The sequence below is a fragment of the Rattus norvegicus genome, chromosome X (genome assembly GCF_021556685.1).
Source record: "Rattus norvegicus strain SHRSP/BbbUtx chromosome X, alternate assembly SHRSP_T2T, whole genome shotgun sequence".
Lineage (NCBI taxonomy): Eukaryota > Metazoa > Chordata > Mammalia > Rodentia > Muridae > Rattus > Rattus norvegicus.
Window position 1 is genome coordinate 108,985,396 of NC_141554.1, and position 27,571 is coordinate 109,012,966.

General features: G+C 41.0%; 1 long non-coding RNA gene across 6 annotated transcripts in view; it reads right to left on the reverse strand.

The window, feature by feature from the left end:
• Window positions 1-4,226: 4,226 nt before the first annotated feature.
• LOC108349241 (uncharacterized) overlaps window positions 4,227-27,571 on the reverse strand; it is a 48,663-nt gene continuing 25,318 nt past the window's right edge. For all 6 annotated transcript variants that reach the window (XR_015646672.1, XR_015646670.1, XR_015646669.1 and 3 more), the window contains 2 exons: window positions 5,007-5,260; window positions 4,227-4,770 (listed from right to left, as the gene is read on the reverse strand). This is a non-coding gene — a long non-coding RNA (uncharacterized LOC108349241). The remainder of the gene's footprint in view (window positions 4,771-5,006; window positions 5,261-27,571) is intronic.

The window sequence follows — 27,571 nt, forward strand, 5'->3', positions numbered from 1 at the left end:
ATACAGAGTGAGTTCCAGGACAGCCAGGCAACATGGAGAAACCCTGTCTCAAAATAATAAAAATGAAAAAGAGAAATATGTATGGGGAGAAAGCCTGGCATTTCTGGCTTCCATTTTGTGGCCTTCCCCTTTTCTTTCAGGTTACCTGTTTACTTTTGCACACAGGCATGTATGTCAATCACTTAAGGAGTGCCTCCATTCTTCCACCCCTCTTCAAGGCTAAATGCATAGGGTAAGTCAGTGTCCTAAAACTGTAGTCACCATGGATTCTAGGAATAGCAGAATCTCACCGGAAAGCCGGTTCTTCAGGTGAGGGCAGGTCTCTATGACAGCACAACTGTATGCCAGTATAGAAATAATCAACTTTAGTGAACCAGACTGAATCTCGAAAGCAATTACAGCATTAAGGACTTCATCAGACCACCGAGCAGGGCTGGGACTGGGGTGATATGATAAACTAGGCCATACTCAGAGGAGGCCTGCTTAATTACACACACCTCCCGCCCCTTGCCTTAGTCCTCCACTATTTAAACCTAACCAAAAGATGGATTTGGGGATATCTGTCTCTTCCCAATATGGTCACTTGAATAAATCCATATCTGCATTTTATTATTATATGTCTGATTAATGTTTTAGGGATAGCTAGCCCGCCCTTTTGAGAAGACCCAATGATGCCTGTGTTGTTCAGATTCCTCTTAGCTCTGAGCAGCACCCCTTTGGAACGAGGAGGGTCTTATAACCCAGTATAGGTAAAGGGTAATCAGAGTTTCTTCAGGGCCATATCCAAGACAGAAAGTCAAGGAAAGTCAGTGCTTCTATGAACCAATTTGGAAATGAGAGATTGTTTACTTAGGCATGTTATGGAGAAGGAATAATAATCCATAAACCAAGGATGAAACACATGTGCATTCATGTGTATGTCTACATACACACGTACATGCTTGTGTATACATACACACATATACATGTGTATGTCTACATACACATACATATACATATGTACATACATATATACATATGTATATATACATGCACATACATACATATACATGTATATACATATACATACACATATGTATGCATATAAGTATATATTTAGTTTGTGTGGTGAAAAAATACAGCTCTCAGCTCCAACAGGAAGAGATAGCTTATTTGGAGCCAAATTTAGCGAGGATGGCCTTGAAACATGGATTTAGGAGTGTCCTCAAACACATGTTCCATTTTGGAAGCAATTTCATGGAGTCTTTATAGTAACAGAACAAATATAGTTTTGTTTGTTTTGTACAATGTGCGTGCACACCTTCATATCACAACTTGCATATGGGTTCAAGTACAGCTTAGGTGAATTGGGTCTGTCTCTCTATCATGTGGGTCATGGAGCTTGAACTCACATCATCAGGCAAGTGCCTTTACCTGCTGAGCCATCTCACCGGTCCAGCACTATGATTAAAGGAGCAAACACAGAGTTGATCCATCCCTTGTTTCCAGTGATGCACCATTACAAGTCCATTGAGAAAATCAGCCTACACACATACAGGTTTGTGAGTGTAACTATTTTTCTGGGAAGATTTTCCAAGGAGTGAAGTTGCTGGGCCAAGGACTAGACTCACCAGAAAGCAGAGAGCGAGGGAGTCCTTAGCATGAGCTGCTTATGCTTCACATTTTCACATGCTTCCTCATTTCCTAAATTGTCTTTAATATTCCTTTATCTCTGAGCTACTAGAGACTGTAATATGTAAGAATCAATTCAGCTTTAAAATCCTCCAAATCAAGTTTTCAAATGATTACAAGATTTGTTTCCATGGAATTTTTCAATCACACAACAGTTTAGGGAATAGTGTAATGAAACTTTATCTACTCATCAAGCAGCTTCAAGAACTGCTCATTTTCCATTTTATGTATTTATTTATTGTTAACATTGGATTTTTCTGAGACAGGGTTTCTTTGTTCAGCCCTGGCTGTCTTGGAACTCCTCTGTAGTTGAGGTTGGCCTTGAACTCAGAGATCCACGTATGTCTCTTTTATGTAGAATCCCTTTTCAAGGAGATTCTATGAGAACTCTTTTCAAGTTACTCACGTCTGATCAAGAAAATAGAGCTGTAAGACTCCCCAGCTAAATAGCTTCTGTTAAAGCTTTCTACCCTGATGGAATGGTTGCTTCTACAATAGCCCTGGCAGGAGCAAAGATATTCTAAGAGACACCTGTTCTCATTTTGATTACCCAACTACTGAGACAATGAGCCCAAAGGAACTGAAATTTGTCTAGGAATCTCATGTTGTGGGAAGGAAAAGGTTGAAGGATGGGGCCAGCCTGCTGAAGATGGGTAACTAGCCTAGTTCATTAGGTTTGCCAGGACCTAGACTGTGACCCTAACAACACTGGTAACATCTCCATTGTCCCAAATCTATAGGAAGATTTTACTGTCTGTTCTGGATCTATGGCTCTTTGGATCAACTACTTGACTTTTATCTACACGTTCCCTCACTGAAATGTATATATCATTTTTACCAAATTATACCCACATAACAATATTAATAAGAGCCATACTTTATGATGTCTCTATTCTGCTTGTCTTTTTTACTCAAATTCTCACATTCATCTTCAAAAAAATTTTAATGCATCCCTCTATTATTGCTTGTGGATTCACAGATAAGGGCTCAAGAGCCCAACAAGTAATTGAAAAAAGTTAAGGGCAAAGGAAACATGTCAGAGGCAGGGTTCAAACCCGCACTGTCTCTTTAAATCTCCACAATGACCTTATGAGGGCACTACCATCACAAGTGAACAGAGGAAAGGCTGCAGCATTCCCAGACCAAGCAGACTTGCTCTATTCTAAGAGGAATTTACTTAGTGAAACCCTGATGAAAGTAAAAGCCCAACAATTTTAATGGAGATACATATATTGTCCATTGATTAGAATACTCAATAACTCAAAGGAGGCAAATGCAAAATGAAGGCAAAGATGCCACACTTGTACCCTGCTTCTGTATAGCAATGGTGGCACATGCCTATAATTCCAGCACTCTGGAAACTGAGACAGGTTTGCCATGAGCTCATCACCCTGGCTTACATAGCATATCAAGGACAGTCTGTGCTCCATCCTGTCCTGTGTTTCTTGTAGACAGGATACATTTTGAGTTGAAAGTTTTGTGGGTGGGTTGCTGTCCCTATCACTCCACTGGGGTTCCTGCCTGGCTACAGAAGGTGGTCTCTTCAGGTTCATATCCCCAATGCTGTGAGTCACAGCTAAGGTTACCTCCATTGATATTTGAGCACCTCCCTGAAGCCATTAGTTTTTAAACTGCCTGTGAAAACTTTCGACCCAAAAGTTATCCTGTCTACAAGGAATGCAAGCACAGGGGATGGAGCAGAGACCAAGCCCACCAATAACCAGCCGGACTTGAGATCCATCCCATGGGTAAGCACCAATCCCTGACCCTATTAATGATACTCTGTTATGCTTGCAGACAAGAGTCTAGCATGGCTGTCCTCTGAGAGGCTCTGAGCAGCTGATCAGACAGATACAGACACCCACAGCCAAACAGTGGATGGAGCTTGAGAACTCTATGGAAGAATGAGGAAGGACTATGGGCCCACAGAGGGGATAGGAACTCTATAGGAAAACCAATAGAGGCAATTAACCTGGACCCTTGGGGCTCTCAGAGACTGAACCACCAACCAAAGAACATACACGAGCTGGACCCAGGCCTCCCTGCACATATGTAGCAGATGTGCAGCTTGGTCTTCATGTGGATCCTGAACAACTGAAGTGGGGGCTATTCTAAAAGCTGTTGCCTGTCTTTGGGACATGTTCTTCTATGCGGGCTGTCTTTTTGGGTCTCAGTGGGAGAGGATGTGCGAAGTCTCACTGAGACTTGAAGTGCCAGAGTGGGGAGATACCCAGGGGGCCCCCACCTTCTCAGAGAAGAGGATGGGGAGATGGGGGAAGGATTGTGGGAGGGGGTGACTGGGAAGGGTGCATGAGCTAGTTGTAAAGTGAGTAAGTAAAAAAAATATTAAAAATAAAGAAGATAGTTGGACTACTTAGACTAAATCTCAAAAGAGTGTGTAACATAGTAAAAGTGTTATTCTTTCTCAAAATGAGTTTTGAATAATTATCAAAATCTTGCTAAAATTTCTCATAGATATATCCAAACTTACTCTAGAACATATAATGAAAAGTAATAATAGCCAAAATACCTGTGAATAAATAAACCAGAGATAATCACTCTACCAAATATTAATGTTTATTATACAAAGGCTATTGAGATTTGCTGCTGGGGTAGCGTAAGACATAAACCAGAAATGAACAGAGAACTCATAAACAGACCAACAGAAATGCGCTCACCTGACACTTGGTAGATGGCAGAAGGAAGCATAAAGAGATGAATGCTGGTACTTCTCTCAGTTCCCCTTTTTATTCTGTCTGGGACCCCAGTTCATAGGATGTCACAACATTTAAGGGGAAATTTCCCTTCTATGGTAAATCTGTCTAGATCTGCACTTACATACAAGCACAGAGCTGTCTCCTAGGTGATTCTAAATCCTATTAAATTGGCAATGAAAATTAATCATTATAATTCTACTTCCTGCAAGCCTGACATCAAACATCACCTTAGTTATTCTACCCTGGTTCATAAAGTCTCATTTGGTCTCTCTCTTTAACAGTTTCAGCTCTGCTCAAAAAATCAGTCTCTGGGTTCGGTCCTCAGCTCTGAAAAAAAAATCAGTGTCTTCTGAGACTGCAGACCATCTCTTCATTTGAGCACCTATGACATGAAGACACAAGTTGAACACTTCTAATACACAAAAACAAAGAAACGTTCCCACCCCAGATAGGAGCGAATGGGAGAATAACAAGGAAGGCTGGATTAAAAAGCAAAACAAAACCCCAGTTACAACCAACACCTAATCCTATAGCTCCATAGCTAGCATACAGCACTCATGACGGGATCATCTGAGCTCTAAATTTGGGTAGTACCAGCACTCCAGTTCTGCCACCTACAGCACATGTCACTTTTGTCTTGGGCTTGTTCCACTGTGTTCTTGCAGCTTTCCTCAGTGGATAAGCAGTTTTAGACTCTCCAATATCCTGGTCCTCTGCTGTAACTTGGGCTTCATCTTTCCAGCTCCATGCAGCGGCTTCTCTGGGTCTTTTTTCAGGGAATCCAATCAATTATACCCAGTGCCTGGATTCATGGACTTTCTGTAGCCTTGGAGCAAGTCTTTGTGATTCATTTCCACTTGCTTCTTCTATGCCTGCAAGAGCAGAACCCCAGTGAATGATTATGCTGAATTCTGCTTCCAGCTTGATATATAACCCGGTCTTATTAGATCACAGTGTCAGTGGTCTTTGTGTGCCTTTACTGTTGACCCTGAGGAAATGTTTCCCTGTGTAAGCATCCACTGTGATGACTTTCATTTTTTTGTGTGTGTGTGAAGGCTCTTTTCCTTGCCAAACTGTACATTTTCCCTATCTTTGTGTTTCACTTGTTGTGCCTTCTCACTATAATGGAATCACAATCTGAATGTTATTTTGTCTTAAAATTCCCTCTGCTGACCAAATTAGTCCATCACTTGTTTGTCCATTACTTTTGAAGAATTCCACTTTACTCAAGTTCTCTGGCATTGGCAAAATAAAGTCATATAGCACACACATACATTTTTTAATTAGAACTAAACAAAATCAAAACTCCTTGTTATAAAAGATTCAGAACAAAAACCTAAGCTGTGTAGGACATATTTGAATATATAACATATTGGTATTTTAAAAGTATTACTCTTCCACACAGAGTCAATACAATTCCCATAAAAATTCCAACAACATTCACCACAGAAAAGATTTTAGAAAAAAAAATCCTAAAATTCCAACGGAAGCACTAAAGACCTTGATTTAGCCAAAGCAATCCTGAGCAGAAAGAACAGTGTTGGAAGTATTCCAATATCTAATCGCAGATTATGCTACAAAGTTCACAGGAACAAAAACAGCACGACACCGACATGGACTAGAAGAATGGACCCATAAGTAAACCCATGCAGCTACAACCACCTTATTTTCCACAAAGGTGCAAAAATTACACGAGATGGGGCTGGAAAAACTAAATTAAAGAAACTATATTCATGTCTCTCACACTGAACAAAAATTAATTCAGTTTGGATAAATTCTGAAAGCACTATAGAAAACACAGGGGACATATTTTAAGAGCCATAAATTCCAGCAGAGTAAGCTTCTTGCCTATGTTGCATCAGGAGTGGCTCAGCATGGTAGAGCAAATAGTTATGTAGTATACATCAAGCAGTCCGAGGTGTAGCTGAGGAAGATCAAAGCCCAGAAAACAAATAAGTCATCCCTGTAGATCATATAATAATGCTGTTTATTGTTCTTGGGTTTGGTTTTGTTTTCTAAGATTAGGCACAGGCAAGAACTTTGAAAGGGCTTCAACTACTGCAGGAAAGAATCCCAGAAAATCACAAGTGAGATGTCATGAAATTATAAAGCTTTTACAGAACAAAGGAAACAACTGGACAGAGACAGCCCATAGAATGGAAGAAAACTGTTGCCAGCTCTACGTACAAGAGGGGATTGATTATCTGGAATCTACAAAGAGCTCCAAAACTCAAACTCCAGAAATATAAGGCAAATAAATTGAACAGATGACTACCAAAAGAAGAAAGAACATTTTTTTGTGGGATAGGACCATGGCTCTAACACTCTCTGATGACTTATATGTAGTTAGTATTGATGGAGGAAGGAGAGATGTCAGTCATTCATGCTCCTGTAAACAAATACTCACTAATGTTCCTAAAAAGAACCCGAATGAAACACATTGTCTTACATATAAAAGTGAGAAGGCAGCTAGCTAGGAAGGAAAGGGATGAGCAGGAGTGGGAGTGGAGCAAAAGAAGGTAACAGGGAAATATATTATATGCATGTATGAAAATGGTCATACTAAAATCTAATATTATGCATAAATAATATATGATAATAACACTTTGAAAATGGAGACTGGATGGAGGGTACAAGGTGGGGATGAGAGAGAAGACTGGCCAGAGAGTAGCAATAAAACAAGCTGTTCTAAAACGCCCTAATAGAAATTGTTACTTTATATGTTAATTAAAAAACTAAATCAAGAGGCCAGCAAGATGGCTCAGCAGGTCAAAGCACTTGCTACCAAACCTAATGATCTAAATTTAATGTCTAGGATCCAAGTTAGGAGAGAATTGGTTCCAGTAAGTTACCCTCTTACCTCCTTATGTATGCAATGCATATACGCACATATACACACATACATACACGCACACAAATAATACATAAATACACAAATAAATTAATCAACAAAATTTAAAAACTAATTAATTTAAAAGTGCAATATTCTTGCCAGACAGTGCTGGCCCACACACCTTTTACATCCTAGCACTCAGGACGCAGAGGCAAGTGGACCTGAGTTTGAGGCTAGCCTGGTCTACAGAGTGAGTTCCAGGTTAGCCAGAGCTACACACAGAGAAACCCTGTCTCGAAAATCAAACAAAATGGTCATTATCCTTAGAATGAAAGAAATGCAAATTAGACTTGTATTGAGGTTGGGGTGATACTTCGGCCAATAAAGTGGATGTTGCAACCCTTGGGATCCATGTAAAAGAACCAGTACAGTGGCATGTGCCTGCAATCTCAGAGCTCTGTGAAGGCAGAGACAGGAGGCTCACTAGGGAGGTGCAGGTTCGCTGAGAGTTCTCTCTCAAAACAAAAGATGGAGAATATGATGGTTGGAATGAGAATGGTCCCCACAGGCTCCCATTGTCTAAATTCTTGACCCCCAGTGGTTGGAAGAGTTTAGGGGAGAATTACGAAGTGTGGTTTTGATGGAAGACGTGTGTCACTGGGGGTGGGTTTTGAGGTTTCAAAGCCCATGCCTGGTCCCCCTTTTTCCTCTTTCTCCGTGCTTCTTGTGGATAATATGTAAGTTCTTAGCTACAGTTCCAGTGCCATGCCTGCCTGCTGACATGCTCCCCACCACAATAACTATGAACTCACCTTTTGAAACTGTAAGCAAGTCCCCTTTATTTTGTAAGTTGCCTTGTTCCTGGTGTCTCTTTATAGCAATAGAATAGTAACTAAGAAATCACCCAATGTCAACCTCTGCCCTACACACACATGGGGGGGGGGAGGGAGAGAGAGGAGGGAGAGAAGGAGGGATGGAGGGAGAGAGAAGGGGGGAGACAGGGAGACAGAGATACTCATACGCACAAATGGCATGCTCTTGTATATACATCAACACAACACACACACACACACACACACACACACACACACACACACACACACATACATCAATCACACGCACCCAAAAATAAATAAGTATTAATTCATCACTTTTATGAGCAGTCTCATGCATAGGCTGCCAAACTTCCTTTTCTAGATTTACAAGATTTATTACCTCCAATATCATAGCCGATAGCATTATAGCTCATGCCAAAATGAGCCTTATCTAAATGCATATATGGTCTCCTTAAGACACACCACATCTTTCTGGCATTGGCATTATTGTTATTGGCTACTTGAAACAGTGAAATCACCAACAAAAGAGGCAAAAATGTAACATTAAAATGACCACGAAAAGGCCACTTAAAGTGTGATAACAGATATGAGAAATGTGGTTCCCTCTTCAACCATAGCTGGGAACATATAGTGCCTGGCCCTCTGTGCAGGTCCACAAACTACCAAGAAAGTACTCCACATACTAACTATAGAAGTACAGATAAACTTTAGCAAATAGTCCAAGTTATAAATATGAAATTATTAAGTAATGAGGATCAACTCTAGATATAATAAAATATATACCATTAAAATTATGAGCAAAATTGCTAATTATTTTCCATTTTTTAAATTTTTATTGACAGGTTCTTCCTGTGTTTTAGGCTAGCCAGAAGCTCACTATGTAGTGCAGGCTGGCACTGCAATTACCTTGACTCACTCTCCCTAGTATTAAATTTACAGATCCTAGCATCCACTTTATATTTTGTATTTTATTAGAAATTAGGAATCACTGAAGCCGGATGATAGATATATGTAGGTTCATTGTGCTGGTCTGTGTAATTTTATGTGTGATTACAATTTTCCATAATAGATGATTTTTACAGAGGTTTACTGTTATACTGAGTTGCTTTTCCACTTTCCCTTGTCACATTTTTCCTCATTAGCATGTGGAAGTCTGCAGATATCTGCAGGAAAGTGAAGGCCTTTTTTATGATACAGTTATCTACTAGAACCCAACTTAAAGCCTCTACCATTCTGAAAGCCCACAGAGCCCAGACCAGCTCCACTCTATGGAGGAATGGCTTATGTATAGACATGGCTTTAGTACAATGGAGTTTAGTTGTTGACCCACAGGCAGAGATACCAATTACTCCCTGGCTTCTAAGTAATCCTAATAAGGAACAGGTCAAACATTCTTGGGAAACCAATTAACTCCTATCTAACCTTTATATATTCTCTTGACTCCAGTACATGGGAATTATTTTTGGAGACCTATTGGAAAACAAGCATCTCTTGCTTTGAAATATAAATAAAGGGATACAATGAAAGCTGCACTAAAAGGAAAGCTCATAGTTCTGAGTGCCTGCAGAAAGAAACAGGAGAGAGCATACGTCAGCAGCTTGATAGCACATCTGAAAGCTCTATAACAAAAAGAAGCAAATACACACAAGGAGGAGTAGAAGGCAGGAAATAATCAAACTCAGGGCTGAAATCAACCAAGTAGAAACAAAAAGAACTGTACAAAGAATCAACAGAACCAGGAGCTGACTCTTTGAGAGACTCAACAAGATAAACCCTTAGCCAGACTAAGATAAACCAATCCCACATCTGGTAGAGGGCTAATATCCAAAATGTACAAAGAACCCAGAGAGCCAAATAACTCTATTAAAAATGGAGTACAGAGCTAAAAAAACATTCTCATCTCAGGATTACTGAGTAACAAAAAAACACCAAAAGAAATGTTCAACATCCTTAGTCATCAGGGAAATGCAAATCAAAACAACCCTGAGATTTCACCCCACGCCAGTCAGAATGGCTAAGATCAAAAACGCAGGTGACCACAGATGCTGGCGAGGATGTGGAGAAAGAGGAACACTCCTCCATTGTTGGTGGGATTGCAAACTGGTACAACTACTCTGGAAATCAGTCTGGAGGTTCCTCAGAAAATTGGACATTGAAGTACCTGAGGACCCAGCTATACCTCTCCTGGGCATATACCCAAAAGATGCTCCAACATACAACAAAGACACATGCTCCACTATGTTCATAGCAGCCTTATTTATAATAGCCAGAAGCTGGAAAGAACCCAGATGACCTTCAACAGAGGAATGGATACAGAAAATGTGGTACATCTACACAATGGAATATTACTCAGCTATCAAAAACAATGACTTCATGAAATGCATAGGCAAATGGAATGAACTAGAAAATATCATCCTGAGTGAGGTAACCCAATCACAGAAAAACACACTTGGAATGCACTCATTGATAAGTGGATATCAGCCCAAAAGCTCAAATTACTCAAGATGCAGTCCACAGATCACAGGACACTCAAGAAGAAGGATGACCAAAATGCAGATGCTCCCACTCCTTCTTAAAAGGGGAAAAATATCCATAGGAGGGGATATGGAAGCAAAATTTAGAGCAGCAACTCAAGGAATGGCCATTCCGAGCCTGCCCCACATGTGGCCCATATATGTATAGCCACCAAAGCTAGATAAGATTGATGAAGCTAAAAAGTGTGTGCTGAAAGGGACCAGATATAGATCTCTCCTGAGAGACACATCCAGAGCATGTCCAGTACAGAGGTCAATGCTAGCAGCAAACCACTGAGCTGAGAACAGGACCCCCTTGGGAGGAATTAGAGAAAGGATTGAAAGAGTTGAAGGAGCTTGCAACCCCATAAGAACAACAATGCCAACCAACCGGAGCTTCCAGGGACTAAACCACTACCCAAAGACTATGCATGGACTGACCCAAGGCTCCAGCTACATATGTAGCAGAGAATAGCCTTGTTGGGGCACCAGTGGAAGGGGAAGCCCTTGGTCCTGCCAAGGTTGGAGCCCCCAGTGCAGGGGAATATGGGGGAGGGGTAGTAAGGGGGAAGTATGGGGGGAATACCGGTATAGGGGAAGAGGAAGGAGAGGGAAGGAGGGCTTATAGACAGGAAACTGGGAAGGGGAATATCATCTGAAATGTAAGTAAAGAAATATATCTAAAAAATAAAAAAAGAAAGAAACTAAAAAAATAAGAAATATAAATAAAAAATATCCAATTAACAAAAAAAGCTGAGCTCTTCTGGTGTGAACTTACTCCCTAAGCAGACCTTGGGCACTGGTTCTACACCTATTCCCACAACACCCAGAGGAAGCCCATCACCCAGGTGTGCTAACACATCTAGGATCATAGGTGAGGAGGACACAACATCTGTCCCAACACCTGGAGTGACTGAGTCCCCTGGGATCCATGGATGCTGGAACCCCTGCCCAGCCAGCCTCAGGTGTCCCTTCCAGTCTGAACTTGTACCCTGAGCAGACCAGACCTTGAGCGCTAGTTCCGTACCAATTTCCACAACACCTACAGGAAGCCTATCACCCAAGTACACTAACACCCCTGGGATCACAGGAACACAGAATCACAGGAGCATAGGATCACAGAATCACAGAGGAAGCTAAACTCCCAGGAGATCATACACAACCAGGAGCACTGGAGCTCTGACACACTCAAGGACACAGTTGAGATCACAACTTCTTCCCTAACACCCAGCATAACTGGGACCCATATAGGAACCTTGGAAACACAACTCCCAGAGCAACATGTGGCACTGTACAGCTTTTATCTGTGCTCAGAGCAAACTCAGGGCTTTGACCTCCCCCCACTCACTCCTGCAACACCCTGAGAAAGCTTGACTCCCAGGAGATCTCCCACGCTCTTGAAGAGACTGGTCACACCAGGACTTCAGTATCTCAGAGGCAGCTTGACTGACAGGAGTTCTGACACACTCAGGATCCCAGGATCCCAGAATCCCAGAGACTCCTGGACTCTGAGGAGTTCTGATACAATTAGGGTCATAAGAAGGACAGGGTCCAGTCAGAGACAACAAGCGCAGGCACTAGAGATAACTAGATGACAAGAGGCAAGCACAAGAACATAAGCAACAAAACCCAAGGCTAACCAATTCTTCCACTACAGCAAGTCCTGGACACCCCATCACACCTGAAAAACAAGATTCGGAGTTAAAATAATATCTCATGATGATGATGATAGAGGACTTTAAGAAGGACATAAATAACTCCCTTAAAGAAATACAGGATAACACAACCAAACAGGTAAAAGAATTGAACAAAATCATCCAGGATCGTGGAAATAGAAATAATAAAGAAATCACAAAAGGAGAAAACCCTGGAGACAGAAAACCTAGGAAAGAGATCAGGTACCATAAATGCAAGCATCACCAACAGAATACAATTAATAGAAGAGAGAATCTCAGATACAGAAGCTACCATGGAAAACATTGACACAACAATGTAAGAAAATGCAAAACGGAAAAAGCTCCTAACCCAAAACATACAGGAAATCCAGGACTCAATGAGAAGATCAAACCTAAGGATAATAGGTATAGAAGAGAGTGAAGACTCCCAGCTCAAAGGACCAGTAAATATCGTCAACAAAATCATAGAAGAAAACTTCCCTAACCTAAAGAAAGAGATGCCCGGGTTGGGGATTTAGCTCAGTGGTAGAGTGCTTGCCTAGGAAGCGCAAGGCCCTGGGTTCGGTCCCCAGCTCCGAAAAAAAAGAACCAAAAAAAAAAAAAAAAAAAAGAAAGAAAGAGATGCCCATAAACATACAAGAAGCCTACAGAACTCCAAATAGGTTGGACCAGAAAAGAAACTCCCCCCCCCCGTCACATAATAGTCAAAACCCCAAATGCACAAAACAAAAAAAGAATATTAAAAGCAGTAAGGGGAAAAGGTCAAGTAACATATAAAGGCAGACCTATCAGAATCACACCAGACTTCCCACCAGAGACTATGAAAGCCAGAAGATCCTGGACAGATGTCATACAGACCCTAAGAGAACACAAATGCCAACCCAGGTTACTGTATCCTGCAAAACTCTCGATTAACATAGATGGAGAAACCAAGATATTCCATGACAAAACCAAATTTTTACAATATCTTTCCACAAATTCAGCCCTACAAAGGATAATAGATGGAAAACTCCAACACAATACATCCTAGAAAAAGCAAGAAAGTAATCTCCTTGCAACAAACACAAAAGAAGAAAGACAAACATAATCTCACCTCTAACAACAAAGCAACAGGAAACAACAATCACCATTCCTTAATATCTCTCAACATCAACGGACTCAATTCTCCAATAAAAAGACATAGACTAAAAGACTGGATATGTAAACAGGACCCAGTATTTCCTGCATACAGGAAGCGCACCTCAGTGAAAAAGACAGACACTACTTCAGAGTAAAAGGCTGGAAAAAATTTTCCAAGCAAATGGCCCCAAGAAAGAAGCTGGAGTAGCCATTCTAACATCAACTAAAATTGACTTTCAAACAAATGTTATCAAAAAGGATAAGGGCACTTCATACTTATCAAAGGAAAAGTCCATTAAGAAGACTATCAAAGACCAATGGAATAGAATTGAAGACCCAGAAATGAACCCAGGTGTATGGTCAATTGATTTTTGACAAAGGAGCCAAAACCATCCAATGGAAAAAAGATAGCATTTTCAGCAAATGGTGCTGGTTCAACTGGAGGTCAACATGTAGAAGAATGCAGATCGATCCATGCTTATCACCCTGTACAAAGCTTAAGTCCAAGGGGATCAAGGACCTCCACATCAAACCAGACACACTCAAACTAATAGAAGAAAAACTAGGGAAGCATCTGGAACACATGGGCACTGGAAAAAATTTCCTGAACAAAACACCAATGGCTTATGCTCTAAGATCAAGAATCGACAAATGGGATCTCATAAAACTGCAAAGCTTCTGTAAGGCAAAGGACACTGTGGTTAGGACAAAACGGCAACCAACAGATTGGGAAAAGATCTTTACCAATCCTACAACAGATAGAGGCCTTATATCCAAAATATACAAAGAACTCAAGAAGTTAGACCGCAGGGAGACAAATAACCCTATTAAAAAATGGGGTTCAGAGCTAAACAAAGAATTCACAGCTGAGGAATGCCGAATGGCTGAGAAACACCTAAAGAAATGTTCAACATCTTTAGTCATCAGGGAAATGCAAATCATAACAACCCTGAGATTTCACCTCACACCAGTGAGAATGGCTAAGATCAAAAACTCAGGGGACAACAGATGCTGGCGAGGATGTGGAGAAAGAGGAACACTCCTCCATTGTTGGTAGGATTGCAGACTGGTACAACCATTCTGGAAATCAGTCTGGAGGATCCTCAGAAAATTGGACATTGAACTGCCTGAGGATCCAGCTATACCTCTCTTGGGCATATACCCAAAAGATGCCCCAACATATAAAAAAGACACGTGCTCCACTATGTTCATTGCAGCCTTATTTATAATAGCCAGAAGCTGGAAAGAACCCAGATGCCCTTCAACAGAGGAATGGATACAGAAAATGTGGTACATCTACACAATGGAAGATTACTCAGCTATCAAAAACAACGACTTTATGAAATTCGTAGGCAAATGGTTGGAACTGGAAAACATCATCCTGAGTGAGCTAACCCAATCACAGAAAGACATACATGGTATGCACTCATTGATAAGTGGCTATTAGCCCAAATGCTTGAATTACCCTAGATGCCTAGAACAAATTAAACTCAAGACGGATGATCAAAATGTGAATGCTTCACTCCTTCTTTAAAAGGGGAACAAGAATACCCTTGGCAGGGAAGAGAGAGGCAAAGATTAAAACAGAGATTGAAGGAACACCCATTCAGAGCCTGCCCCACAAGTGGCCCATACATATACAGCCACCCAATTAGACAAGATGGATGAAGCAAAGAAGTGCAGACCGACAGGAGCCGGATGTAGACCGCTCCTGAGAGATACAGCCAGAATACAGCAAATACAGAGGCGAATGCCAGCAGCAAACCACTGAACTGAGAATAGGACCCCCGTTGAAGGAATCAGAGAAAGAACTGGAAGAGCTTGAAGGGGCTCGAGACCCCATATGTACAACAATGCCAAGCAACCAGAGCTTCCAGGGACTAAGCCACTACCTAAAGACTATACATGGACTGACCCTGGACTCTGACCTCATAGGTAGCAATGAATATCCTAGTAAGAGCACCAGTGGAAGGGGAAGCCCTGGGTCCTGCTAAGACTGAACCCCCAGTGAACGTGATTGTTGGGGGGGGGGCGGCAATGGGGGGAGGGTTGGGAGGGGAACACCCATAAGGAAGGGGAGGGGGAGGGGGATGTTTGTCCGGATACCGGGAAAGGGAATAACACTCGAAATGTATATAAGAAATACTCAAGTTAATAAAAAAAAAAGAAGACTCTCAATTCTGACTATCTATGCTCCAAATACAAGGGTACCTACATACATAAAAGAAACCTTACTAAAGATCAAAGCACACATTGTACCTCACAAAATAATAGTGGGAGACTTCAACACCCCACTCTTAGCAATGGACATATCATGGAAACAGAAACTAAACAGAGACACAGAGAAACCAATAGAAGTTATAAAACAAATGGATTTGACAGATATCTGTAGGACAGTTCATCCTAAAACAAAAGAATATAACTTCTTCTCAGCACCTCAGGGTACCTTCTCCAAAAATGACCGTATAATGGGTCACAAAACAGGATCACCTATCAGATCACCATGGATTACGGCTGATCTTCAATAACAAAAACAACAGAAAGGCCACGTACACATGAAAACTGGACGATGCTCTACTCAATGATAACTTAGTCAAGGAAGAAATAAAGAAAAATTAAAGACTTTTTAGAATTCAATGAAAATGAAGGCACAACATATCCAACTTTATGGAACACAGTGCTAAGAGGAAAACTCATAGCTCTGAGTGCCTGCAGAAACAGGAGAGAGCATACGTCAGCAGCTTGACAGCACATCTGAAAGCTCTAGAACAAAAAGAAGCCAATACACCCAGTAGAAGTAGAACGCAGGAAATAATCAAACTCAGGGCTAAAATCAACCAAGTAGAAACAAAAAGGACTATACAAAGAATCAACAAAACCAGGAGCTGGTTCTTTGAGAAAAAAAATCAACAAGATAGATAAACCCTTAGCCAAACTAACCAGAGGGCACAGAGACAGTATCCAAATTAACAAAATCAGGAATGAAAAGGGAGACACACAACAGAAACTGGAGAAATTAAAAAAATCATCAGATCCTACTACAAAGGCCTATACTCAACAAAACTAGAAAATCTGGAAGAAATGGACAATTTTCTAGACAGGTACTAGGTAGCAAAGTTAAATCGGGATCACATAAACCATCTAAACTCTCCCATAACCCCTAAAAAATAGAATCAGTTATTAAAAGTCTCCTAACGAAAAAAATTCCAGGACCAGATGGATTTATTGCAGAATTCTACAGACCATGAAAGAAGTCCTAATACCAATACTCTTCAAACTATTCCACAAAATAGAAACAGAAGGAACATTACCTAATTCATTCTATTCTTTTTTTTTTTTATTATTATTAACTTGAGTATTTCTTATATACATTTCGAGTGTTATTCCCTTTCCCGGTTTCCGGGCAAACATCCCCCTCCCCCCTCCCCTTCCTTATGGGTGTTCCCCTCCCAACCCTCCCCCCATTGCCGCCCTCCCCCCATAGACTAGTTCACTGGGGGTTCAGTCTTACCTAATTCATTCTAGGAAGCCACAACTTCGGTTATAGCTAAACTACACAAAGACCCAACAAAGAAAAAACTCCAGACCAATTTCCTTTATGAACATTGATGGAAAAGTACTCAATAAAATTCTTGCAAACCCAATGCAAGAACATATCAAAACGATCATCCATCATGATCAAGTAGGCTTCATCCCAGGGATGCAGGGATGGTTCAATATAGGTAAATCCATCAACATAATCCACTATATAAACAAACTCAAAGAAAAAACCATGTGGTCATTTCATTAGATGTTGGGAAAGCATTTGATAAAATTCAACACCTCTGCATGCTAAAAGTTTTGGAAAGAACAGGAATTCAAGGCCCACACCTAAACAGAGTAAAAGCCATATACAAGCAACCAGAAGTCAACATCAAACTTAATGGAGAGAAACTTATAGCAATCCCACTAAAATCAGGGACTAGACAAGGCTGCCCACTCTCTTCCTACTTATTCAATATAGTTCTCAAAGTCCTAGCCAGAGCAAACAGACAACAAAAGGAGATTGGAAAGGAAGAAGTCAAAATATCACTATTTGCAGATGATATGATAGTATATTTAAGTGATCCCAAAAGTTCCACCAGAGAACTACTAAAGCTGATAGACAACTTCAGCAAAGTGGCCAGGTATAAAATTAACTCAAATAAATCAGTAGCCTTCCTCTACACAAAAGAGAAACAAGCCAAGAAAAAAATTAAGGAAACGACACCCTTCATAATAGTCCCAAATAATATAAAATACCTCGGTGTGACTTTAACCAAGCAAGTAAAAGATCTGTACAATAAGAACTTCAAGCCTCTGAAGAAAGAAATTGAAGAAGATCTCAGAAGATGGAAACATCTCCCATGCTCATGGCAGGATTAATATAGTAAAAATGGCCATTTTACCAAAAGTGATCTAAAGATTCAATGCAATCCCCATCAAAATACCAATCCAATTCTTCATAGAGTTATACAGAACAATTTGCAAATTCATCTGGAATAACAAAAAAACCAGGATAGCGAGAACTATACTCAACAATAAAAGAACATCTTGGGGGATCACTATCCCTGAACTCAAGCACTATTACAGAGCAATAGTGATAAAAAACTGCATGGTATTGGTATAGAGACAGACAGATAGACCAGTGGAATAGAATTGAAGACCCAGAAATGAACCCACACACCTATGGGCACTTGTTCTTTGACAAAGGAGCCAAAACCATCCAATGGAAAAAAGATAGCATTTTCAGCAAATGGTGCTGGTTCAACTGGAGGTCAGCATGTAGAAGAATGCAGATCGAGCCATTTTTATCACCCTGTACAAAGCTTAAGTCCAAGTGGATCAAGGACCTCCACATCAAACCAGATACACTCAAACTAATAGAAGAAAAAGTGGGGAAGCAACTCGAACACACGGGCACTGGGGGAAATTTCCTGAACAAGACACCAATGGCTTATGCTTTAACATCAAGAATTGACAAATGGGACCTCATAAAACTGCAAAGATTTTGTAAAGCAAAAGACACTGTCATTAGGACAAAACGGCAAGCAACAGATTGGGAAAGGATCTTTACCAATCCTACATCTGATAGAGAACTAATATCCAATGTATACAAGGAACTTAAGTTAGACTCCAGAGAATCAAATAACCCTATTAAAAATGGGGGACAGATTTAAACAAAGAATTCTCAACTGAAGAATTATCGAATGGCCAAGAAGCACCCAAAGAAATGTTCAATATACTTAGTCATCAGGGAAATGCAAATCAAAACAACCCTGAGATTTCACCCCACACCAGTCAGAATGGCTAAAATCAGATGACAACAGATGATGGTGAGGATGTAGAGAAAGAGGAACACTCTTCCACTGTTTGTGGGATTTCGAGCTGGTACAACCATTCTGGAAATCAGTCTAGAGTTTCCTTAGAAAACTGGGCTTTGTACTACCTGAGGAGTCAGCTAAACCACTCCTGGGCATATATCCAAAAGATGCCCCAACATGTAACAAGGACACATGCTCCACTATGTTCATAGCAGCCTTATTTATAATAGCCAGAAGCTGGAAAGAACCCAGATGTCCTTCAACAGAGGAATGGTTACAGAAAATATGGTATATTTACACAATGGAATGCTATTCAGCTATTAAAAACAATGACTTCATGAAATTCATAAGCAAATGGATGGAACTAGAAAAAATTTCATCCTGAGTGAGGTAAACCAATCACAAAAGATCATACATGTTATGCACTCACTGACAGGTGGATATTAGCCCAAAAGCTCAAATTACCCAAAATGCAATCCACAGACCACATGAAGCTCAAGAAGGAGGAAGACCAAATAGGGGAGAACAAAATATTCACAGGAGGAAATACAGAGACAAAGTATGGAGTAGAGCCTGAGGGAAAGGTCATCCAGAGACAGTCCCACCCAGGAATCCATCCCATATACTGTCCCCAAACCCAGACAATATTGCTGATGCCAAGAAGTCCACACTGTCAGGAGCCTGATATAGCTGTCTCCTGAGAGGTTCTGCCCGAGCCTGACAAATATAGAGGAGAATGCTCGCAGCCAACCATTGAACTGAGAACAGGGTACCTAATTAAGGAGTTAGAAAAATGATGGAAGAAGCTGAAGGGGTTTGCAACCCCATAGGAAGAACAACAATATCCACTAACCAGACTCCCCAGAGCTCCCAGGGACTAAACCACCAACCAAAGAGGGACCCATGGCTCCAGCCACATATGTAGCAGAGGATGGCCTTATTGGGCATCAATGAGAGGTGAGGCCCTTGGCCCTGTAAAGCCTCAATTCCCAGGTGTGGGGGAAAGCCAGGGTGGGGAGATGGGAGGGAGTGGGTGGGTAGGTGGGGGAATACTCTCATAGAGGCAGCATCAGAGGGGAAGCAATAGGGGATTCCAGAAGGGAAATCAGAAAGGGGATAACATTTGAAATGTAAATAAAGAAAATATCAAAGAAGAAAACAAAGGAAAAATAGGCCAAAAAGTACAAAGCTCAGTTCCATCAGCAGAGTTTGGATCTCATCGTCCCTTCTTAGATATCTTATACATCAGCTATCTCCTTCCTCTTTTGCATCTCAATTTTTCTTCCTCCTAGCTTTTCCCTATCTGTATATGCACGTTTCCAAGCACATCCCATCATTATAGCAAAGTCCCCTATTAATTGTACACAGTCCCATGTATCTATCAGTATTATTTTTAAAAAGTCCCCTCAGGAGCTGGAGAGATGGGTTAGCAGTTAAAAGCACGGTCTCCTCTTGCAGAGGACCCAGGTCCGATTCCTAGCACCCACATGATGGCTCACTAATATCTGTAAGTGCAGTGCCAGAGGACACCCTCTTTTGGCCTTCAGAGGTACCAAGCATGTATGTGCTGCCCAAATGTATATTTAGGCAAAACACCTGTACCTTAAAATTAGAATAAGAATATAAATACATCATGTCAAAGTACTATTCAAGTAAAATATTCCTTCAATTGCATAGGAGCACCCAGCTGCTATCAGGCCATTCCCTTGTGGTTTAAATTTACTCTGCTTCTTTTCTACTAGGCCACTCCATGGTACCTAGCTGGTCAGTAATAGGTCTGGAGGGGCCCAGATGGTGTCTTTCACATGCCTGTTCAGATCTAGAAACCTGGGATTAACCAGGGTGCTCCTTTTCCATGTCATCTCAAGTATCCTCCACTTATCCTGATTAGCAAGACAGACTTCTCATATGGTTGTTCATGGAACCAAAAGGCTACAGTGAGAGGTATGAGGTGGCTTACAACCTATTGTTTTTTTAAGTGTCTTGGGGGAACTTCGTGCAAGAGTATTCTCTTTCTCCTCTCTCTCTTCCCCGTCTTCAACTACAGCCTCTCCTTTAATTATTAGTTACAGCCTCTGTGAAAGTTCATCCCTAGAGGAAACTCATTCACCCTATCTTATCAGCCACTGGCCACTTGCCGCTTGTGATGTAGGAGTTGGGACCATGTGGTGGCAGGTCAACTGGTGCTGTCATCATGCTGGTTTTGTTCAGGCAGACACTGCTGAGAGTTCATGGATACATTTTCCTCTGTCATGCCCACATGTCTATGGGACAGTATTAAACCACAGATACTTCGGTCCTGTGCTTCTCACTTCCTACCTTCCCTTCTGGGATTTTTCCCTCAGCCTTGGCTGTAGGGTGCCATTCCAGACCTATCAGTTGGACTTGGGCATCCCACAGGCACTTAGTCTTTGCGATCTGACCACTTGGGGATTTCTGTATCTCTATATTAACCTCTATCTGTTATAAATGGAAGCTTTTTGTTTATTTATCTGTGTGTATGTGCACACACATGTGCCTGTATAGACTGGGTCTCATTATGTTATGGGAGTTGGCCGGGAATTCAGTAGGTAGACATGACTGGCCTAGTCTAGTAGAGATCCACCTGCCTTGGCCTCCCAGTGCTGGGATTAAAGAAATGCACCACCACACCTGGTTGAAAGGCTCTTTGATGAGGGGCGTGAGCTACACTTATCTGTAAACAAGTAGCATCAGTTCCATACATACTATCAGTTAAAACTACTTACAGAACGCACTAAACTTGAGAGCATGGGACCACACGGGGGGATGGCTACTGAGAAGAATGGTTAACAGGAGCTACATGATACCACCTCTAAGCAGTTTACCACCCCTATGAACTCTGTAAGTCATTGCAAACTGATCATGCTCTTGGACACTGCATTCCAACTACAAATGTGAGATGAAGATAAACTGTTTGCTGTTAGATCTGATATGTTCTGTGTACAATGCTTGCTTTTACAGCATTAGACCCTACTGAACACCACTGGGATGAACGTCTCCTTTACTTCTACATACAACCTTTTCTAATTCCCCTTTTATAGTGACTTCAATTTCCCAAACTGACCCTCTGATTATTCTCTGCCCTCTAACCAGGCTGTATCATCAATTCTCTTTTCACTTGGCACATTCTATCCGACTATCTCATTCATATCCATAGCCTCATCTATCACTTCTCTACTGGGCATTCTTCAATGTAGATTTCTATTCCAGAGATCTCCCCAGTTTCCCAAATTCCTGTGCATCTACTTAGATGCCTCACAGATATTTCAAACAGGGCCAAAGCTGAAACATCACCTTCCTTAAACTTGTTTTTTTCTAATCTTTTTAATTGTATATTTACCATATTTCTGTGTGCCTAAAGGAGAAGTTTGGGTTTCCTTCTTAACATCCCTTCCCCTATATGCTATGTCACTCATCCCTAGTTAAGGTTTTAAATAACTTGTCTATTTATCCCCTCCTTTCTATCATAGACACCAGATCTGGCAGAGGGTTGTGTGAGAGGCTTGCTCTGTCCATCTGACCTACAGCTGCACAGAAATTACAGTTCACTAGAGCTCATTTAACATTGCTTTTGAAAATCAGAGATATTAGGGTAGAGGATACTTGATCCCTGAACGTACTCATGGAAGAGGTATTAGATTACCTGCTGTGGAATTTTACCTGTTTATGGTGAGGCAATTTGAATTCACGAGAGCCCCCTAGTGGACAATTATCAAGCTTCTCATTCCTCTAAGCATGCCAACTGAACGTATCACCTTTACCTTACATGGTTATAAACCCTGTCTGTATCAAGTCACATTAGCTGAATCAAACATGCAGATCCCAGATGTCTTAGTTAGGGTGGCTACTGTTGTGATGAAAGACTATGACCAAAGAGCAAGTGGGGAGAAAAGGGTTTATTTGGCTTACACGTCCCCATTGTCGTTCAACACCAAAGGAAGTCAGGACAAGAACTAGCCAACAGAGCAGGAACCTGGAGGTAGGAGCTGATGCTGAGCACCTGGAGGGTGCTACTTACTGACTTGTTCCCCATGGCTTGCTCAGCCTGCTTTCTTAGAGAACAAATGGCCACAAGCCCAGGGCTGGGTCTTCCCCCATCTATCACTAACTAGGAAAATGCCTGACAGCTGGATCTCATGGAGTCATTTTCTCAATTGAAGCTTCTTCCTCTCTGATGACTCTTGCTTAGGGTCAAGTTGACATAGAACCAGTCAGCATACTAGGTTTACATTTTTGCTATGTCTCTAGAGTATTCATGCTGTGTGTGCCTCAAGTTATGTAACCCAGCCCACAGAGGCTTTGATTTCCCAAGTAGCTCCTATGAAATTGGCCTTTGTTCAGATAAAACAACTGTATACTCTGGAGAAGACTAAAAAAAAAGCTACATGCAAGTATTGACAAATAACCCAAAGCAGTAAAAAAGTGACAGAAAAGTGGCATTTCATAGAAAAGGTCAGAACTAGATGACACCCCCAGTTTTAAGGCATTTTATTCCTGACTGGTGACTTAAACTGGACCTTACTGACGTAACGACTGGAGGACAGAGTTCTGGGTTTTCCTACAAGCTGAAAAGCGTTGACAATAAAATCCTGGGATGGAGGGAGCCTGATATGGAGGAGCTAAATTCTGCATAGAAACTGCCCAGTTTCTTGCTGACCTCTGAATTATGCACACATAGTACCATCTCTAAATAGCCCAGATAAAGCTAAGCAAACTCATTTGCAGTTGTTCTTCACTAACTCCCTACTAAAACACGAACAAATCTCAATGCTCTTCCTACGGCATAAGGGTATCCATTTCAAACAGTCTTAGATCCACAAGACAAGCTTGAATGATTGGATTTACACGGGAAACAGGAGACTGTGACTTGTGAATATAAAGGCACTAAAAAAGGCTGATCCCAAGATGACCAACATGGCAGATTAGAAGACAAGGATTTTTAAGCAGCTTTGTAACAATGCCAAAAGACACAGAGGGAAATATGCTCATCTGAATAGGAAACAACCATTTAAAGATGACCAGCCTGAAATGCGGGCAGCTGTTCAACTATCTAGAAGAGGGCACAGCAAACCTAGCCAGGACTACAGAAGCCTCTAATGTTGTGGCTTGTGGTTGTCAGTTTTCAGAGAGACTAGTAATAGTTCTGCAAATTGTCTTCTTGCTTCTAGTTTCTATTTATTATGACCCTTCTGACACATAAGTGCTAAACACATCTACACTGAGTCCAGAACTGTCCTTTACAGTAGAGCTTTAATCAGAACTTTCTTGATTGCAAGTGACAAAAACTCAATGCAAAAGAAAAAAAATCTATTGACGGTAACATAGGTAATCCATCCTAGGTGGATGGGACTCAAGAGCAAGCAAGACTGGAGACTTGAACACCGATGGGAAGCTCTCAGTTGCTCAGCCTGAAAACGACATTCTTTTAGACAAGTTTCCTTCCTATGGTGCAAAAGGCCACCAGAAATTTCCAAACACACACCCCATAGCTGGGCCACACAAAAATAAATGAGAGAGAGAGAGAGAGAGAGAGAGAGAGAGAGAGAGAGAGAGAGAGAGACTAGAACACACTATTTTTTTCCAATTAAGGAAAAGACAATCAAAGAGAAGAATTATGACTGTCTGCCCTAGATGGCAAAGCCATGCATTAACCAATCAAGTCAACTATGGTTAGGGAGACAAGACAGTGATTGGAAAACACCACTAGAATTGCATGGCTGGACAGAAATGGTAGTCCAACAGACAATGGAACTTTAATTGATTTGAAGTCTAAGAGATAGCTCAGGGTGAAAAGGGATGGCCTCAAGGCTGACCACTGGACTTCAATCTCCAGGACCCGCAATGTGGAAGGAGAGAACACACTGTAATGGTAAAGGGGGAGACCCGACTTCCACAAGTTGTCCCCTACCTCTACCCATGTACACACACGTCTAACAGGTTTCCTGTGTTTTCGACTTTAATTGGTGGCACTTACATGCCAATATTCTAGATAATATCACAGTCCTGAATTTTTTTAAAGCAGAAACAGCTAGCTATCCCCCATGCTGTTCCTTTTCCCATGCTGCATTTTGCTGCTTATAGTGTGAATGTGCGTGCTGCCGTTGTTTCTAGTATCCTGAGAACAAATATCACATTGTAGAGATGATGGGACAGTAAACCCTTAAGAAATGTGAATAATTTCCATCCTGTTCCACCCATTGTGATTTGGATATTTGGCAACTTATACCAAGCCTGCTACCTCATAACATTCTTCTCGATTCCCACAGCTAATCAAGGCAAAAGGAATGGATGTCACAGCCAGACCTAGAAGCATAGGCTGGTAATTCCAGCTACTGGAACGACTGAGGCAGGAGGATAGCAAATTGAAGACTTGCTTAGGTTACAGAACATATTCAAGGTCAGCCTATGGTAGGCAGTGAGATCTTTTCTAAAAATAAAAGAATAAATAAAACGAGGCTGGAGATAAGGTCAGTAATAAGAGTACTTGTGGAAGGCCATAGGTTTGAGCTACTGGAACAGTTAGCCGAACCACCAGTTTCATATATAGAGTTCTTCCAATTACTCTTCTGTTTATCAATGTCTTTATCTCTTATGTTCCTGTTTTATCAAGAACAAAATGACATTAATGATGCTTATCTATCTCTTAAGTTTGTTGTGAGGATTTGACAAGATAATTCACATAGTTATTAATAATTACGATATGGCACACTGAGTGTTCACTATTGCTTTTAGGCCTTGCCAATTTTATCTGCTAAGGATCTTCAAAGATGGGGCCTCTGCCCACAACCTAAGTGTCCCTCCATTTCATTTGATGATTTCTGTCTTCAGTCCCATGCTTGTATAGGATCTACCATACCACCCCAGCATATAAAACCTTTGTAAAACCTTGCTCTGATCAGGTCCTCCGTGTCTGAAAACCACTGATGATTCTCCATTACCTACAAAACATAGCCCAGAGTCCTTTAACCTCATAATCAAGCTTGTTTTGGGTCAGGACCTCTAGGCTCACCTCCTGCCACAACACTGTATATATGTCAGCCACACAGGACTTGTCCTTACCATCACCTCCCTGACTGTCAGTAAAGTGCCCCATGCTCCTAGTGTGCTCTTTCCTGAAGCTTCTTCTTTGGATGCAATGACACCACAGTATCTTGGTTTTTCTCCAATGTCTATGACTACTCCTTTTCCATCTTCCTCTTGGCTTTTTACTTGATAAACGTAAGGGTTTCTTAAGTCTCACTTCCTGTTCCACTACATATTCTATCTGTGAATGATGGAGGATCATTTTAAGCCCCATCTATGTCCCCATAGATGCCCCAATTTTCACTCCTGACTTCTCTTTTAAGTTTTGACCTCCCAATTTCTGATAGATTAAAAACTTCCTAGTAGTCATGTCAACTTTAGCATGGTCCAAACTGAACTGATTTTCCCTACCCCAAACCTGCTTCCCTGTCTTGCTTGGATTCTTCAAGGGCTGTCACCATTACCTAAGCATGGAGCTTCCATTCTCCACATAGTTAATAGTTCCCAAATTGTGCAAACTGCCCTGTCAGTAACTCTCCACTTGATCTTTTCTTTCTTTCTTTCTCTCTTCCTTTCTTTCTTTTCTTTCTTTCTTATTTATTATTTAATAAATATATGTGACTAGCTATTTCTGTTTATTTTTAATATATGTGAGTACACTGTTGCTGTGTTCAGCCAGAAGAGGGCATCAGATCCCATGAAAGATGGTTGTGAGCCACCATGTGGTCTCTGGGAATTGAACTCAGGATCTCTGGAAGAGCAGTCAGTGCTCTTAACCACTGAGCCATCTCTCCAGCCCATGGTCTTTCCTTAATATTCACTGTCATCACCCTAGTTCAGTTCTGATCATCAATCTTGTTAGTGTGAACTCTGCAATAGGCTCCTCCCTGCTTACACTCTTCCATAGTTCCAAAACAACTAGCAACCTTTATCTACCTCCAGGGAAAACCTTATCATGGCAAAGCCATGCTATAAAGATTTCACTGGTTCCTACCCCCAAGTTCAAGAAAAGTATGCTGCTTCCTTGTATGTACCAGTAACTACGCTAGGTACAAAAAGTGTAGTGTTGAAGATGAACTGTGACTTGCCTTTAAATGAAGTTACTCATTTAAATGAGGACTCATGCATAAACACACACTAATAATACAAGGATTGCGATGGATATACTTATAGAGCGTTATAGAAACCCAAGACAGAGTTCCTTAAGGACAAATATTATAGCTTCCTAAACAAGAGGACTACCTGATTCAACTGAGTATTTTACTCTCATTTCCTTTACATAAAATGCCTCATAGTTCACACTGCAAGTGAATCCAGTGTATGAACCTTGTCTGGATCATGATTTAAGTAAACCAACTGCAAATTCTCTTTAAATGGCACAACCAAGTTAAGTCTGAACACTGGCCAGATATTTGATTATAATATTCTGGATTTTATGTCTCCTATCAGTATTGCCATTTGAAATGTCTGTATCTTCTAGCAGTATAGAAGAAAGTACTCTAAAATGAATGTTACCTTCAAGTTGCCTGAAAAGACTACAGGACTGACGACCTAGGGCAGTTATAAGTGTAATCATACTGGCAATGCCTAATAATAATTGCTAAATTAAAGTGATAGCCAAAACAACAAATTAACCTTTCTGGGTCTCATATTTTTATAGCAATTATGGTAAGGTATAATACTGTATTTCTAATTAGAGTATCTGGTGTCTCAAAAAAATGTTAGTTTTGCCTTTCTCTTCATCCTTTAAGTCCACTCCTATGGTGGCCAATCCAGAGGTGATCAGAGACGCGGGAACTAGAATCCTAACAGCGGAAGAG